Below are 18,754 nucleotides of genomic sequence, written 5' to 3'. Positions count from 1 at the left end.
ATTTATTTTAGGAGGTTTTTTATGTATTTGTTTTGTTTATTTTTGCATCTTAAAGTCCACAAACGGTCTTAGTGGACTGAGGAGAGTACTTCAAATAGTGAATTTTGGAGTGCATCTTCGTATAAAGATAGCAAGAAAATAAACACATTTTCTAATGCTTCTGAATTATCAACATGATCAAAACCTGTATAATCTGCTACACACCTTCTTTCATCTAATCACTGTTAATTTTAATGTAGAATCATTTTTTCAGTAAAGCTAAAATTAACTGTAAGCAAGTAAAAGGCCTATTAGAATCATTCCAAAAACATTCACCTTCAGGTCATGGTTCACAAGTCTGACACAACATACATAGTTACTTGATTGTCCAAATATTCATTTAATTCATTATATATTTATTTATTAGAAAAATTTATATGATACTGTACATAACGTGCATCACCCTACCTTCCATCCATCCATCAACCATCCATCACAACTGCATTTATTTATTTATTTTTTTTGCCCCCGCAATTAAAAGTATGGAGATTTAATAATATAATATAATTTAAATATATTGTATAAAAGTTGTCTGCCAAACAGCTATGAAGAAATTATTGATGGTTTCAGAATTTCATCTTAATTTTTGGCCATGTAAACTATCAGTTTGGGCCACTGAATAAAACTGTGTTTCTGTTTTAAAAAAGTGTTTCTGTTTGTGTCATTGAGTGTGAACTTATATATATATATTATCTGAAGTTTGATCATCTGTACCATTACATAAAAAAAATCAATCAATCTATAAGATTGTCATTTCATGTCTTTCAAGGAGAACAAATGCAGTCATGTGTTTTCAAATTGTGACTCACACTAAGCACAAACAAAATACATTATTGTTACATTACGCGCAGTGAATGTGTTTTTCTCTTTTCAAATGTTTTAAGAATAATTTTAAAGTTGACATGAAATTGCATTTGTGTTGATTAGGGCTGCACGATTAATAGAATGCGATTGTCATGCGCATTTTGTTAGTAAAACCAGATCTGTTATCAGCAGTATATCTTCTTCAAGTGCTGTCAGATGGACAAATTTTTTTCGCGATAATGACAGCTGTTTGCGTAGCTTCTCAGTGAAATATGGCTCTGTTATGCTGCTCCATCTGACAGCACGTGAAAATAACACATTTATTAAAAAATTTTTTACTCCAAACTCAATTCACAACGTCAGTCGAGTGTTTGAAATAAATTCTTCGCTGAGATGATGTGGCTTCTTACACAGAATAAGGCACGCAACATATTACAGTATTCTAAGCAGCGATAATGGCACTGCCTTATAAATATACTTCATTTTAACATAAAATAATAATAAGAACTCATAAACCATATATAGTCATACTTGTTTATTTATAAGTCACTTTGAATCAATGAAAGCAGTTAAATCTCCTGTTTATTGAGCTACCACTATTTGTATTTCCTGGGTCTCTTCTTCGTGGCATATTTGGATTTTCAGCATGAGAGTGCCCTCTGGCCTTCTGATGGAGATTTACTACTAATCACAGAACTGTGCTTCATTGAAAGATACAAATTAAAATCGCTGCTTCTGTCTAATCATGATTTAAATTCCATTTCAATTAATTGTTCAGCCTTAGTGTTGATGCCGATAGCCTCGTGTTTAAGTCTCAACTCGCAGACCTTTCCTAATCCCATCAGCCCTCTCTCTCCCAATTTGCTTCCTGTCTCACTACTGCATATCAAATAAAAGAAAAAAATCATTTAAAACAAATTGCTTCAGCAAACAAATAACTTGCATAGTATTAAAGTGAAAATGTTTGTTGGAAGCTGATTTTATTCATCAAGATGTGCATGCTATGATGAAGGCCAAGTTCACTTTCACATCTCAACATATCCTAGTATTGTTGCTTCTTAATTTCACTCATGTATTTATTTTTAATGTACTGATGTATGCTATTATCACATGTTGCATTGACTCGCATTCAAATTATTGAAGTACTACTGTCAAGATATTACAAAGGCTAAAACAATGTCTAAAGAGCACTTTAGCACGTTGGTACTTATCCCTTCAACCTTTTAAATTTGAGATCCAGTACAGAGCAGGAGTGCTTAATGTTATGGCTTGTCATGTATGGTAATGTATTGTCTCGTCACTCTGGAGGTTGTGACTGTTTAGAGGGAGGGGGGTGGGTGATGATGAACACGTAGGTTATCATCATGTGAACATCAGTTCACAGTGTTATTGTTGATTTACTGTTTGTTATGATTATGATTTCATGTGTATGGGGACAATGCCATGTCTAGTGTTTAAACTGTATTTTGTAGTTGAGTACAAAAATCGAACAGAGACTTTGAAGTTTTCATAATTATTTTATTGCACATATGTTTGTTTAATACATTTCATAGTATAACTTACTTGTCTGGTCCTGTGTTTGGGAGGGGAGTGTTCTGATGATGTGAATATCCCAAATTACTCTGCCAATTAGGGAATGTAGATGCTTTGAAATGGTGATTGTATTATTTGGAAGGTGTATTGTTTGCATTTGATCAATTATAATATTCATGATTATGATTGTGTGTTTAAATGTGTAGCATTAACCAATAGCCTAGGTTACGTCTACTATACATTAAAAAAAAAATAATAATAATAATAATAAAGAAAATATTCAGTAAGGTCAGGAATGTGCTTTTACAAAGCAAACAAGATTTTACGTTGAAGGTAAAATGCTTCACTGAGATACAACGTGTAGCTACAGTACCTAACCAGTATCCATTAGATGCATTATTGCTTTTTGATTTTTGATTTTAGACTCTTGTCCTTTTCATTTTGATTATTTTGTTATCCAGATTATAGAACTGTGGAGCTGATAAAAGCTTTTATGTAATAATTTAAAATGCCGTCTTTTGTCAAACTAGTATAAACTTCTCATGATATAATTTTGCTTTGTCTACAGTCACTCACATTAGAAGTCTCTAGAACATATGTAACATGAACCTAGGCACTGAGAAAACAAGTGATATATGACAAACCTCAAGACCAAGATAACAGGAAATGGAATGGAATTTGAGACTCCAATAAAATACTACACTGCATTCGTGACCTGTCTGCGGCTGAAAGGAAAATCAATGCGCGCTCAGAGAATCTAATGAAAGCTACAAACTGTCTGTAAAATAGGAGGACGCTGGGAGATACAAAGTGTAAAATAATAATCTAGACATAAATATGCTCTTTCTGAGTTCATATATTTGGTGGACTTATAATTAATTGGTGGCATACGAAATACAGAGGTTTTTAATGATTTCGAAAAAAAAATTAAAACCTTATTTGGATAAGGTTTAAAAAGTATAACTTCTTTCTGAACTACTTCAGAGATTATCCTAAAACCAGAGAGGACTAAATTTAGAAGAGAAATAAATAGAGCCTTGAATGCATTTGGCTTCCATAAGTGCTTGCCATTGGTTCGTTAATCGTTTGTGTTTGTGTTTGCAGATGCAGTGCATTGAGTTAACTATTGCTGACAGAATGTAGGGAAGTAAAATGAAAAATTTACTGAACAAGAGCTTTAAGAAGAATTACATAATACAGCCTGTGCCAATGGATAAACAAAGTACCACCCATAGGGGTATAAACTCTGACAACGAAAAAAAAAAAAGCAGAAAACCTTTTCAGCAAATGAACAGTGACTCGAAGCACTGATCTACCAATGGTAATGGAGACACAGAAGACATTCATATACGGATGGTTTCTTCTCCATGATGCTATTTATTTATTTATTGCTGCAAGATGAAAAAATTTGTTTTCAAATTTGTCTGACATCTCCTTTTTTTCCATCAGTACATTCCATTTCACACCATTGATCAAATGTTCAATAGCTATGGCTAGTTGTACACCAGTAGCATCACAGTAGTCAGCACTAGGAATGCTTACTATAATCCACAATAGCACTGCTTACGGCAAACTCCTGTGATGAAATTGCTGTCGGTGTAAACGCACCTTTAAATGGGAGAGATCTGGCCAGGGTGGCATTTTCTTAAAGGTTTTCAAAAGGTTTTCTTCAGTTGCTCTTTACTTAAAGTTTAGAAGTCATGGATATGAAGATGCTCTGAAAAAATGAAGGTCACTAGTTGGGTGAGTGCATGCTAATAGCAAATTACCAAAATGTGAATCACTTTATATCAGGGATGGGCAAATCTGGTACAAAGTCCAGCACTATTTAGAGCAAGCCATTGATTAGGAAGTAAAAGTAATACACTCACATTAATGTGCTCCATATAGCTTTTGTGCTGTGTGAGGTGTATAAAGTATCTGAAGCCATACTGTAGGATAGCTTTGTTTGAGGAATAGACTGGTGTTTTTAAAATGTTCATTGTTATTACCAGTGTTGTATAAAGTATCTGAAAGCTATACTTAAGTAAAAGTATAGATATCTTACCAGAAAATTAATTTCGTAGAAGTTGAAGTCACCATTTAGAATATCACTTGATTAAAAGTCTTAAAGTATGTGATATTTATTGTACTTAAAAAATGTTATGCATGGTTAGTGAAAAACTTTTCAGTCAGGTTTGTGACTGAGAGGGGAGAGTTACAAGAAAGAATGTATATATTTTTATGTTTGTAGTTTATGTAGAATATGTTTAATTATCCCACAAAATAATTTAATATTCATTTGCAGACATCCCAAGTCTCCCGGAAGTTCCGGTAGTCTCCCGCATATTGAAAGCGGCTCCCTGAGACCCGCAAATTAGTTAAAATCTCCCGGAATCTAGACCGAGCGAGCAAAAGCACGCATGCAAAACAGATATTGTGTTTCAAACTGTGTAGCGCGCGCACGGCAGAGAGGGAGAGGGAGCGAGAGACCTTGCGTGTGTGTGCTAATGTGCGTGTGTACGAAGCGCATGTCAGACAGAGAGCATCCTGATTGGCCTGTTTCTGCAAATCAACCAATCAATTGTCAGTGTGGGCGGGCTTTTATCTCTTCTCCCGAACAAAATTAATCAGTTATGTCTATCTAGAAACAGGAGCACCATGGCAGTGCCACAAAAAAAAGAAAAAAAAGAAAAGTAGACGAAAGTGTACCCCTGTCTTATAGATGTAAAACATAATGACAGTCTTGCTCAAGCATTGCCCATGGTGGGTTAAATGATTGCAAAAGGCATGTTGAGGTGAGTTGACAAGTTTCATTTCATCTGCATATTATTCAGGCTAGTTGCCAAGGCTACATGAAAACAATAAACTCCTTAGACCTGTTTAAAGTTGCAATGGAAAATAAATAAAAGCAGTTTACATAAATTGTATAAGCAGATTATATAAATAGTAAAAGTAATCTACATATTTAAACATAATTAACGAATAATTACATAGGCCTATAGCTTATAGAAATAATATTTTATGCTATATCAATTAGGGACCACAACATGTTAGGGAGGCTAAGCGCAGGGAAGGTTGCTCCAATATATCTCAGTTCTCCCATTCAGATTCTGAGAAGGTGACTACAGCTGAGATGGGGGGGGGGTCTGCGGGAAAATGACTTTTTGCAGGTCGGGATGTCTGCATTTGCGTGTACAGATAAAGTGTTTATTAGGAACAATCAAAGCTGACTTTTAAAGCTGATTTTTTTTTTTTTTTTTTTTTTTTTTTTGCATCGTTACACCAGTCACACAATCCTTCAGAAATCCTTTTAAGAATCAGATTTTCCACACACTCAAAAATAATAATAATTATATATATATATATATATATATATATATATATATATATATATATATATATATATATATATATATATATATATATATATATATATATATATATATTTGTTGTTATTACCATTATTATTATTATTATTATTATTATTATTATTATTAATGTTGAAAAGAGCTGAGAATATTTTTATCAGTTTTTTGGGGGGATAAAATAAAACAACAGCATTGTTTGTTACATTTACATTTATTTGTTACATTGTTATTATTTACATCAAGCTTTTGAATGGTATAGTGTATTGTTAACTTCATAATCTTTCACTTGATTATACACGTAGTTAGGAATTATAGTTTGGAAAAAGTAGTAAAATGTTTACACCTTACGTGAAAACTAGTACAAGTATATACAAATTAAATAAAAAAAGACTTACTCATGTTTATGATCTCTGCTGAATATAGCGCTTCATTCTTTTTTCTGAGGAAATCCAAATCTCAAATCCTGAGGTAATCCACATCACATCTTCTTGGGGGGAATTATATCTTATTCCTCTCAGCGTGAAGCAAACAGTAAAATAAAATAAAACCTGGAAGAATAGTCTGGCTGCGTTGTCTTCAGTTGTGTGGCATATTCAATCCGTGCACTTCAGTGAAACATTAGAATCTGAATAGAGCGTTCAGCGCGGGGTTGTGGTCGCATTAGAAGATAATGAAGGGAGACATGAAAAACGGACATCACTTTGTTTTCATATGGATTATTTTATCACAGAATATTTGTAGCAATATATCTATCTATCTATCTATCTATCTATCTAGATAGATAGATAGATAGATAGATATGTCAAGCTTTCTATAGATATATCTCTAATGTCTCTTCGTTGAGTATTCACTGAGTTATGGTTCATTTTAATGACACGTTTCTAAATGAAGATCAGCGCAGACAAAGGCTGCAGACAGCACACCTTGTTTGTTATCTTTATTTTATAAATGCACACAGTTTTGTTGTTATTATGTCTGTTTACAAATAAAAGTAGACCCTTTACAGATTTGATTGATGTATTGCTCTTATCTATCTCAGAGAGGAAATGGATGCATTTAAACTGCATATGCAGATGTATAAATAAGCCTAATGTTTTATTTTTTACATAAATTGTTGAATACTGATATTTGAAATCATTTAAAACATGAAACAAAAAGTCAAAATGTGAAATTAAACGGCTGATTCATTTGACTGCATTAATAAGTGAATCACTGAATAATTTATTCAACTGATTAATTCAAAAAGATGATTCATTCAATAAGTGAACAACGTCCATTGCTAAGAGATGCGGAACAGTGTTGTGATCTGTTTGGAATTATTTTTGTTAGCGAAACTGAGGAAAAACAAGCAATATTATGTCTAAAAGTAATTTATTGCTTTATTGAACTTGTATAAAATTATTTAATATGTTCATTCATCTGCAGAAAAACGGTACTCTTTGTGTGATATAGATTAAGTTAACTATGCCTACATTCAATTATATAAATATAAAAAGCATACAGAAGCATTTTTAAAAAGTTACTTGATTAAAAGTCCTAAAGTATGTGATATTTATTGTACTTAAAAAAAATGTTATGCATGGTTAGTTAAAAACTAAAAATGTTAAATCACTTAAATAAGGCCATAAAACACATAAAGAACAATGGTTCACAGGACTTTTGAGAACTGAAATTTTTCTTTCTAAATTATGTGAAAATCATTTTGTTTACTCACTCACAGAAAACAATATATTGATTAAAATGTTCTTGGTCACTTTTTGTTGGTAAAAGTCATATGCGAGTAGGCGTCAACTATTATGAATATCATTTTGATTTACACCTGAGAAGACAAAGGCCCACATAATAAGCTTTTCAGTCAGGTTTGTGACTGAGAGGGGAGAGTTACAAGAAAGAATGTATATATTTTTATGTTTGTAGTTTATGTAGAATATATTTAATTATCCCACAAAATAATTTAATATTCATTTGCAGACATCCCAAGTCTCCCGGAAGTTCCGGTAGTCTCCCGCATATTGAAAGCGGCTCCCTGAGACCCGCAAATTAGTTAAAATCACCCGGAATCTAGACCGAGCGAGCAAAAGCACGCATGCGAAACAGATATTGTGTTTCAAACTGTGTAGCGCGCGCACGGCAGAGAGGGAGAGGGAGCGAGAGACCTTGCGTGTGTGTGCTAATGTGCGTGTGTACGAAGCGCATGTCAGACAGAGAGCATCCTGATTGGCCTGTTTCTGCAAATCAACCAATCAATTGTCAGTGTGGGCGGGCTTTTATCTCTTCTCCCGAACAAAATTAATCAGTTATGTCTATCTAGAAACAGGAGCACCATGGCAGTGCCACAAAAAAAAGAAAAAAAAGAAAAGTAGACGAAAGTGTACCCCTGTCTTATAGATGTAAAACATAATGACAGTCTTGCTCAAGCATTGCCCATGGTGGGTTAAATGATTGCAAAAGGCATGTTGAGGTGAGTTGACAAGTTTCATTTCATCTGCATATTATTCAGGCTAGTTGCCAAGGCTACATGAAAACAATAAACTCCTTAGACCTGTTTAAAGTTGCAATGGAAAATAAATAAAAGCAGTTTACATAAATTGTATAAGCAGATTATATAAATAGTAAAAGTAATCTACATATTTAAACATAATTAACGAATAATTACATAGGCCTATAGCTTATAGAAATAATATTTTATGCTATATCAATTAGGGACCACAACATGTTAGGGAGGCTAAGCGCAGGGAAGGTTGCTCCAATATATCTCAGTTCTCCCATTCAGATTCTGAGAAGGTGACTACAGCTGAGATGGGGGGGGGGTCTGCGGGAAAATGACTTTTTGCAGGTCGGGATGTCTGCATTTGCGTGTACAGATAAAGTGTTTATTAGGAACAATCAAAGCTGACTTTTAAAGCTGATTTTTTTTTTTTTTTTTTTTTTTTTTGCATCGTTACACCAGTCACACAATCCTTCAGAAATCCTTTTAAGAATCAGATTTTCCACACACTCAAAAATAATAATAATTATATATATATATATATATATATATATATATATATATATATATATATATATATATATATATATATATATATTTGTTGTTATTACCATTATTATTATTATTATTATTATTATTATTATTATTAATGTTGAAAAGAGCTGAGAATATTTTTATCAGTTTTTTGGGGGGATAAAATAAAACAACAGCATTGTTTGTTACATTTACATTTATTTGTTACATTGTTATTATTTACATCAAGCTTTTGAATGGTATAGTGTATTGTTAACTTCATAATCTTTCACTTGATTATACACGTAGTTAGGAATTATAGTTTGGAAAAAGTAGTAAAATGTTTACACCTTACGTGAAAACTAGTACAAGTATATACAAATTAAATAAAAAAAGACTTACTCATGTTTATGATCTCTGCTGAATATAGCGCTTCATTCTTTTTTCTGAGGAAATCCAAATCTCAAATCCTGAGGTAATCCACATCACATCTTCTTGGGGGGAATTATATCTTATTCCTCTCAGCGTGAAGCAAACAGTAAAATAAAATAAAACCTGGAAGAATAGTCTGGCTGCGTTGTCTTCAGTTGTGTGGCATATTCAATCCGTGCACTTCAGTGAAACATTAGAATCTGAATAGAGCGTTCAGCGCGGGGTTGTGGTCGCATTAGAAGATAATGAAGGGAGACATGAAAAACGGACATCACTTTGTTTTCATATGGATTATTTTATCACAGAATATTTGTAGCAATATATCTATCTATCTATCTATCTATCTATCTAGATAGATAGATAGATAGATAGATATGTCAAGCTTTCTATAGATATATCTCTAATGTCTCTTCGTTGAGTATTCACTGAGTTATGGTTCATTTTAATGACACGTTTCTAAATGAAGATCAGCGCAGACAAAGGCTGCAGACAGCACACCTTGTTTGTTATCTTTATTTTATAAATGCACACAGTTTTGTTGTTATTATGTCTGTTTACAAATAAAAGTAGACCCTTTACAGATTTGATTGATGTATTGCTCTTATCTATCTCAGAGAGGAAATGGATGCATTTAAACTGCATATGCAGATGTATAAATAAGCCTAATGTTTTATTTTTTACATAAATTGTTGAATACTGATATTTGAAATCATTTAAAACATGAAACAAAAAGTCAAAATGTGAAATTAAACGGCTGATTCATTTGACTGCATTAATAAGTGAATCACTGAATAATTTATTCAACTGATTAATTCAAAAAGATGATTCATTCAATAAGTGAACACCGTCCATTGCTAAGAGATGCGGAACAGTGTTGTGATCTGTTTGGAATTATTTTTGTTAGCGAAACTGAGGAAAAACAAGCAATATTATGTCTAAAAGTAATTTATTGCTTTATTGAACTTGTATAAAATTATTTAATATGTTCATTCATCTGCAGAAAAACGGTACTCTTTGTGTGATATAGATTAAGTTAACTATGCCTACATTCAATTATATAAATATAAAAAGCATACAGAAGCATTTTTAAAAAGTTACTTGATTAAAAGTCCTAAAGTATGTGATATTTATTGTACTTAAAAAAAATGTTATGCATGGTTAGTTAAAAACTAAAAATGTTAAATCACTTAAATAAGGCCATAAAACACATAAAGAACAATGGTTCACAGGACTTTTGAGAACTGAAATTTTTCTTTCTAAATTATGTGAAAATCATTTTGTTTACTCACTCACAGAAAACAATATATTGATTAAAATGTTCTTGGTCACTTTTTGTTGGTAAAAGTCATATGCGAGTAGGCGTCAACTATTATGAATATCATTTTGATTTACACCTGAGAAGACAAAGGCCCACATAATAAGCTTTTCAGTCAGGTTTGTGACTGAGAGGGGAGAGTTACAAGAAAGAATGTATATATTTTTATGTTTGTAGTTTATGTAGAATATATTTAATTATCCCACAAAATAATTTAATATTCATTTGCAGACATCCCAAGTCTCCCGGAAGTTCCGGTAGTCTCCCGCATATTGAAAGCGGCTCCCTGAGACCCGCAAATTAGTTAAAATCACCCGGAATCTAGACCGAGCGAGCAAAAGCACGCATGCGAAACAGATATTGTGTTTCAAACTGTGTAGCGCGCGCACGGCAGAGAGGGAGAGGGAGCGAGAGACCTTGCGTGTGTGTGCTAATGTGCGTGTGTACGAAGCGCATGTCAGACAGAGAGCATCCTGATTGGCCTGTTTCTGCAAATCAACCAATCAATTGTCAGTGTGGGCGGGCTTTTATCTCTTCTCCCGAACAAAATTAATCAGTTATGTCTATCTAGAAACAGGAGCACCATGGCAGTGCCACAAAAAAAAGAAAAAAAAGAAAAGTAGACGAAAGTGTACCCCTGTCTTATAGATGTAAAACATAATGACAGTCTTGCTCAAGCATTGCCCATGGTGGGTTAAATGATTGCAAAAGGCATGTTGAGGTGAGTTGACAAGTTTCATTTCATCTGCATATTATTCAGGCTAGTTGCCAAGGCTACATGAAAACAATAAACTCCTTAGACCTGTTTAAAGTTGCAATGGAAAATAAATAAAAGCAGTTTACATAAATTGTATAAGCAGATTATATAAATAGTAAAAGTAATCTACATATTTAAACATAATTAACGAATAATTACATAGGCCTATAGCTTAAAGAAATAATATTTTATGCTATATCAATTAGGGACCACAACATGTTAGGGAGGCTAAGCGCAGGGAAGGTTGCTCCAATATATCTCAGTTCTCCCATTCAGATTCTGAGAAGGTGACTACAGCTGAGATGGGGGGGGGGTCTGCGGGAAAATGACTTTTTGCAGGTCGGGATGTCTGCATTTGCGTGTACAGATAAAGTGTTTATTAGGAACAATCAAAGCTGACTTTTAAAGCTGATTTTTTTTTTTTTTTTTTTTTTTTTTTGCATCGTTACACCAGTCACACAATCCTTCAGAAATCCTTTTAAGAATCAGATTTTCCACACACTCAAAAATAATAATAATTATATATATATATATATATATATATATATATATATATATATATATATATATATATATATATATTTGTTGTTATTACCATTATTATTATTATTATTATTATTATTATTATTATTAATGTTGAAAAGAGCTGAGAATATTTTTATCAGTTTTTTGGGGGGATAAAATAAAACAACAGCATTGTTTGTTACATTTACATTTATTTGTTACATTGTTATTATTTACATCAAGCTTTTGAATGGTATAGTGTATTGTTAACTTCATAATCTTTCACTTGATTATACACGTAGTTAGGAATTATAGTTTGGAAAAAGTAGTAAAATGTTTACACCTTACGTGAAAACTAGTACAAGTATATACAAATTAAATAAAAAAAGACTTACTCATGTTTATGATCTCTGCTGAATATAGCGCTTCATTCTTTTTTCTGAGGAAATCCAAATCTCAAATCCTGAGGTAATCCACATCACATCTTCTTGGGGGGAATTATATCTTATTCCTCTCAGCGTGAAGCAAACAGTAAAATAAAATAAAACCTGGAAGAATAGTCTGGCTGCGTTGTCTTCAGTTGTGTGGCATATTCAATCCGTGCACTTCAGTGAAACATTAGAATCTGAATAGAGCGTTCAGCGCGGGGTTGTGGTCGCATTAGAAGATAATGAAGGGAGACATGAAAAACGGACATCACTTTGTTTTCATATGGATTATTTTATCACAGAATATTTGTAGCAATATATCTATCTATCTATCTATCTATCTAGATAGATAGATAGATAGATAGATATGTCAAGCTTTCTATAGATATATCTCTAATGTCTCTTCGTTGAGTATTCACTGAGTTATGGTTCATTTTAATGACACGTTTCTAAATGAAGATCAGCGCAGACAAAGGCTGCAGACAGCACACCTTGTTTGTTATCTTTATTTTATAAATGCACACAGTTTTGTTGTTATTATGTCTGTTTACAAATAAAAGTAGACCCTTTACAGATTTGATTGATGTATTGCTCTTATCTATCTCAGAGAGGAAATGGATGCATTTAAACTGCATATGCAGATGTATAAATAAGCCTAATGTTTTATTTTTTACATAAATTGTTGAATACTGATATTTGAAATCATTTAAAACATGAAACAAAAAGTCAAAATGTGAAATTAAACGGCTGATTCATTTGACTGCATTAATAAGTGAATCACTGAATAATTTATTCAACTGATTAATTCAAAAAGATGATTCATTCAATAAGTGAACACCGTCCATTGCTAAGAGATGCGGAACAGTGTTGTGATCTGTTTGGAATTATTTTTGTTAGCGAAACTGAGGAAAAACAAGCAATATTATGTCTAAAAGTAATTTATTGCTTTATTGAACTTGTATAAAATTATTTGATATGTTCATTCATCTGCAGAAAAACGGTACTCTTTGTGTGATATAGATTAAGTTAACTATGCCTACATTCAATTATATAAATATAAAAAGCATACAGAAGCATTTTTGCTGAATACAATTTAGAATGCCTGGAATTTAGATTTTTAATAGACTAATAAATAAATGTGTGTGCACTCTGTGTATGATTTGGTGATATAGCCTGCTTGATAATGTCAGATTGCACATAATTACAATAACGCTTACCATATTATCGCAGACGATGCTGTATCGCACACCCCTGACTCGACTTGAGTGGGAAATCATCAGCGGTTGTTTGCACGTGAGCAAAGCTGTTTTTTAGGATAGTATTACTTGCAAACGCCAGACCACTGATTCGTCAAACCTTCTTTTTTCTTGCAGTCTGCGTTCTTCAGACTGTTTTGTTGAAAGTAACGAATATACTTAGGGGAAATGCATCGGAGTAAAAGTATACATTTTAATTAGGAAATGTAGTGGAGTAGAAGTAAAAGTTGCCTGAAACATAAAAACTCAATTAAAGTACAGATACTTCCCAAAAAATACTTAAATACTGGAAAAAAGTATTTTTTACTTTGTTACATTACACCACTGTTTATGACTCATCTTCCCCATCTGGAGTCTACATACTGACATCTGACACGGGTTTAGCAATATACGGCTTTATAATGGCACTTGCTAGCCATTTCGGGTATCAAAACACAACATACAACATAAAGGAGGATGTGTGATATGTAGCCAATATGTTTACTTAAATTTGGGCAGGAGGTAACACCCCTTGAAACTGAATGACAGTGTGAGGATGGAAAAAAATTAAGTTGAAGTCATTTGATGTTATTAATTGAATGTCATATTCATATTTCTTTTAATAAAATGGATTTGGCCTAATTGTTTGGCATAATTGTAATCTACTAGCTTTCATAGTGTCCAAAACACACCCTTGAATTTTCTCCAGCAAATCTTGCCTTGTCATGCTATTTGTTGTGTAATGAAAAACTAATTGAAAATGGTGTAAGCAATACTATTAATACCTGTTCTGCTCCAGAAGGTGATTGTATTCCAACAAAATTTCTTGCATTACAAAACACCCTCCATTTTCTGAACTGTGTGTGCAAACACATTATACAATATTCAGGAGTTCATTTCAACACTGTCTATTTGCAGCACTCCATTCTATTGAAATATTACGTGTATGTATACACTCAGTGAAATTAATCACATTCGCTACTATCTGGACCTCCTGAATATACTTTCCCACTTACTTTATAATAGAGCGAGAGAGAGAGAGAGAGAGAGAGCTTCAAGAAAACCAATACACAGAACGTGATAGGAGAGGTGTGGGTTGGGGGTGGAGGAAAGGTGTTACGAGGGAAAAGTCCATTTTTTTATTTGCAGGGATGATGTGTTTGTAATGAAGAGGGATGAAGCAGCTGCCGCCAGGGCCCATGATCCTCCAGCACTCCAGCCGACATCTGAGAGAGAAATTCCAATCAGCTCACACACCTCACATAACACCAGATGGGGACACGTATGTCTTGCGTTTGGCTGCACACAGATGATGCATGTTTCCTGTCCAATCTGACTGACCGTTTCACCTCAAATCAAGCAACATTTGGCACATCTATTCAGTGAGTTTGTTTGCTTTTTTGGCAGCATTTGTGTACCCAAAATACATTAATTTATTTAGAGGCCCCGGGTTGAGAATTACAGTCTTGAAGAAGAATGTCCTAGGACCTGTTTACACCTGGTCACTTCATGCATTTTATTAATAAATAAATAAATACATTTGCATAAACATTTGCATTCTTTTATAATTGATATTAATTGTTGAGAGAAGACAAGGAAATGATAGGAGCCAGACTTTATTGACTACTTGAGCTCCATGTTTCACTAACCACTAGGTCACAAGTGCCAGTAGAAACTTATCCAACGTATTTTTCCTGTAAGCGTGGCCATTTGTAAATTGTACATTTTATATTATCTGGTCTCACGGCATAAATGTACCTGGATGCACTTTTTAGCGAGACGCGAAATACATACCACTGCAGTTTCCAAAATGAACACTAGAGGCAGTAAAACTCTGACACCTGTAGGACATATTTCAAGACGATAGAGTATTAACTTTTTGCGACAGTCGCCGGATATTTGAATTCTGAACTGCTGCAACACGTACCAGAAGCAACATCATAAAAACACAGCAATACGTAGCTATTTCAACATAATAAAAACGTGCCAGGGTTCACGAATTGAACCAGTGTTTTAGCGGCACTCAGTGGACATTTCTTTTTGAAAGTGCAGTGAAACGTGTGGTAAGGTACTTAAAAACGGTGTTGCAGAAAAGTGCACAGAGGTACGTATTTTTATGAGACCAGGTCGATTTTATAGGTTTGGATTTTGGTGTCACCCACTTCCAGCTTTTTTTAGCTGTACAAAACTGCTTACTTCCGCGTTGAAAAATAAGGTGGGTATAGTTGAAAGTACTTTTTTTGAGGTAGACAATAAAGCCTACAGCCCTAGAATGCATTTAAAGAGAAACTTCTCCAAGGACTGTACTGTAGAGATGCGTGGGCAATGGAACTGGGTAGCTTGTATCATTTTTCTTAAGCTGTATTTTTTCCGTGCTTCATACTTCACTTTCACCCTACTGTGCACTCATTCTTATCCTCCTCTGCTTGTTTTAATGGGCTGTAAATTACCTTTAAAGATTCGTCTTCACAGGGTTACGTAAATCTGCTGGAGAGGCTGGCAAACAAACGCAAAGGAGGACTTGTATCGCAGCCTCATGAATCCCACTAATAAACCTCTGGTTTGAGTTCACTGAATGGCCATCTTCACAGGATGAACGTCTCTGGCAAGTAACAGCCATTCATTAGCTTCAATTCAGTAATACAAAAAATTGCAATGTGCAGACACACCATGAAGAGCCGCAATGTTCAGCCCGTCTCCTCAGTTAATCAGGCATTAGCTCATTTTATCTCCTCGACACAGACAACGGAAGGTACGGCCATAGACAGTTTCCATTGTTCTTTCACGTACACTGTGAGCTGCTGAATAGAGCAGCCATGTTTCTGTAAACGGAAAGAGGCTGCATCATCTACTGCTGATTAATATCAAAGAGCCCACATTCAAAGGAGCAGCAAAGAAAATGACATGAGGCAGGATGCAGTTTCCACATACAAACGGTTCTCTTGAGTGTCACTTTAAAAAAAAACTGCAATTTGTCATCTGGGTGGCTTTCTTGAAATGAATAAATTATCAGAACCCCTTCACCACAACACAATGGGAAGATCATCAGCTTCCAAAATGTCACGTCACTGACAGGACTGGTTGATCCCTCACTGGCCGGCTGACACACACACAGATCAGTCACATGGCATGTCGTTAGGATGTGGGAGAAATACAAAGACCCCTTATCAGTCAGTCGTTGCAGTGCTTTCGGCTAAGCCCCTCCACACTCAGGTGAGACAGAGTTTTCCTGCAAGGAGGTGTAAACCCCCCAAAAATGGATTAACACTGGACAGAGGCTGGTCTGCCTTTGCTGTCGGCTGAAAGCAGTCGTTCCGCCATGTTTACCTCTCCGTGCTGCTGCATTTTCAGCTCCACAATAAAGTCGACAGCCTCTTGAGATGATTCAGAACAAAATATGCTTCAGAGTACTCTGACGGAGGAATACAGCTCTCTTAAACACACCCTGGCACTACACAAATGCTTGTTTTTTGTAGCTTCTATTATTTGCTGCAACACTAGAAGGGATTTTGCTCATGTTTCGCTGTGATGATCTCTGTAATAGGCTCTTGTGACTGTTTTCGAAAGTGTAAAGAGGAGAATCATTCATTCCAACCTTTTTAACCTCCTTTACAAATAACATTTTGTTGATGCTACTTGTTACATATTAAATAGCAAACTGTTAATTCTGCTTTTCTGTTGGAGGGAGCTAAGTAATATTCAGTGTCCAGGAAACTGGATTTAAGCACATGAATTATGAGTATTTCTTTTTGAGGAGTGCTGCGAGATAAAAGCAAGTACAGCACATTTGCTGACTACTGCATTTAAAATGTGAGCTAATAGGTGAATGAAATAAAATATGAATAAGATAATAATTAATAAAACATGCTCATGCCTTCATTTTATTTTATTACATGCATATGTTTAGTTTGCATTTATATTGACAATATGCAGTATAATTAGCATAAGTAGTGAGTAAAACTAATGCACAATGTACAATGTTTAATAATTATTTCCTGGAGCAGCGTGTTAATTTTATCATAAATATTGTATGTCAAGATAGTTTGATTATAACTATAAAGTTTTATAGTTTTATAATTCTTCTGTAATTCCATGGTACTAATTATCATTGTATTGTTTATTTTCACATAGCATCAATATTTGGTAAATATTTCGGTCAGGTCAGTTTTAGAATTTCTAGCATGAATCATGAAATCATGTGTGATCATGGTTTAGTACAGATAAGTTTTTTGTACTAATTGTGCATGTTTTGAAAATAAATTATGCTTCTGAAAGGATGGGAACAGAAGTCTCTGTAACATTCTGGAATATTCTACTGCTTTGTGGAACATTCAAGAACATTTTAGGACTAGTCATAATAAACAATTTTTTTTTTTAAATTGAATAATTTTGTCTTTCATAACAGTAATATACTATAATGAGAAATTTGCAGTGCTTTCTCTGTGTCAAAGGTCTGAAGCATCATTCCTAACACAAATGACTACTCAGTGTTGTGCAAAATCAAAAAGTTTATTCAGCAATGTGGTCTTGTTTTTGCTGCCACAAGAGGACTAAACCAAATCTTATGGAGCACTGTGACATGCATTGCATGTGTTTTTTGACAAAACTTTTGTTTTGCATGCTATTTTAAGGCCTTTAAAGGTCAGCATGTAATTGGTGCAAGGTCGCTTCGAGCACAGCCCTTGATTGAGGACAACACTCATTATCTCGTCAGCTTTCTGTCTATCACGCCCTCCATCGTGCCACTGCATTGTTCATGGGGGAATCACAGCCCCAGCCAGACGTAATTATTCTGCATATTTCAGGTAATTAAAGAACCAGGGGTTTGCTGAATATTCAAGAATGCATTTGCAACTTTTGGGATATAAAGCAGCCTAATAACAGAGCTGGGATTTCTGCAAAGCCATATTCGATTGCGTGACAGGTTTCACTAATCCACTTGGAGTTCCATGAGTTCTATCACTCCTCTGCTCTGTCAATCTGTCTGTTTTGTATTTATTTATTTATTTTTGTCACTTTAACTCATTTCTCTACTGCCTTTGTGTGCATGTTGTTCAGACAGGTCTATACACAGCAATGGTATTCAAGTAGATAATACTAATTATAATTGAGAAATAAAAGGCCATTTCTACACTGATTTTAGCCAAATTTTAGTTTAAAGGGGCATGTGACTTTAAGACTTCAATGTAAGCATCCACTGCTATGATTGGTTTACATATTTGCATATGAAATAGGTATTACATGTCTGCTCAGAGCAGCAGTGAGCTTGATCACAGCCACATTGCAACTTGATTCATGCACTCTCACAAATAATTTTATCGTAACTAACACAAAGCAAATGAGTAATTAATTATAT

At 34.1% G+C, this 18,754-nt stretch overlaps 1 protein-coding gene across 1 annotated transcript in view; it reads left to right on the top strand.

Annotated features, from left to right (window-relative positions):
- LOC127985714 (gamma-aminobutyric acid receptor subunit alpha-3-like) overlaps positions 1-18,754 on the top strand; it is a 181,317-nt gene that overhangs the window by 33,908 nt on the left and 128,655 nt on the right. The window lies entirely within an intron of this gene.

This window comes from Carassius gibelio, chromosome B21, assembly GCF_023724105.1.
Source record: "Carassius gibelio isolate Cgi1373 ecotype wild population from Czech Republic chromosome B21, carGib1.2-hapl.c, whole genome shotgun sequence".
Classification (NCBI taxonomy): Eukaryota; Metazoa; Chordata; class Actinopteri; order Cypriniformes; family Cyprinidae; genus Carassius; species Carassius gibelio.
This window is presented reverse-complemented; position numbering and strand designations above follow the sequence as displayed.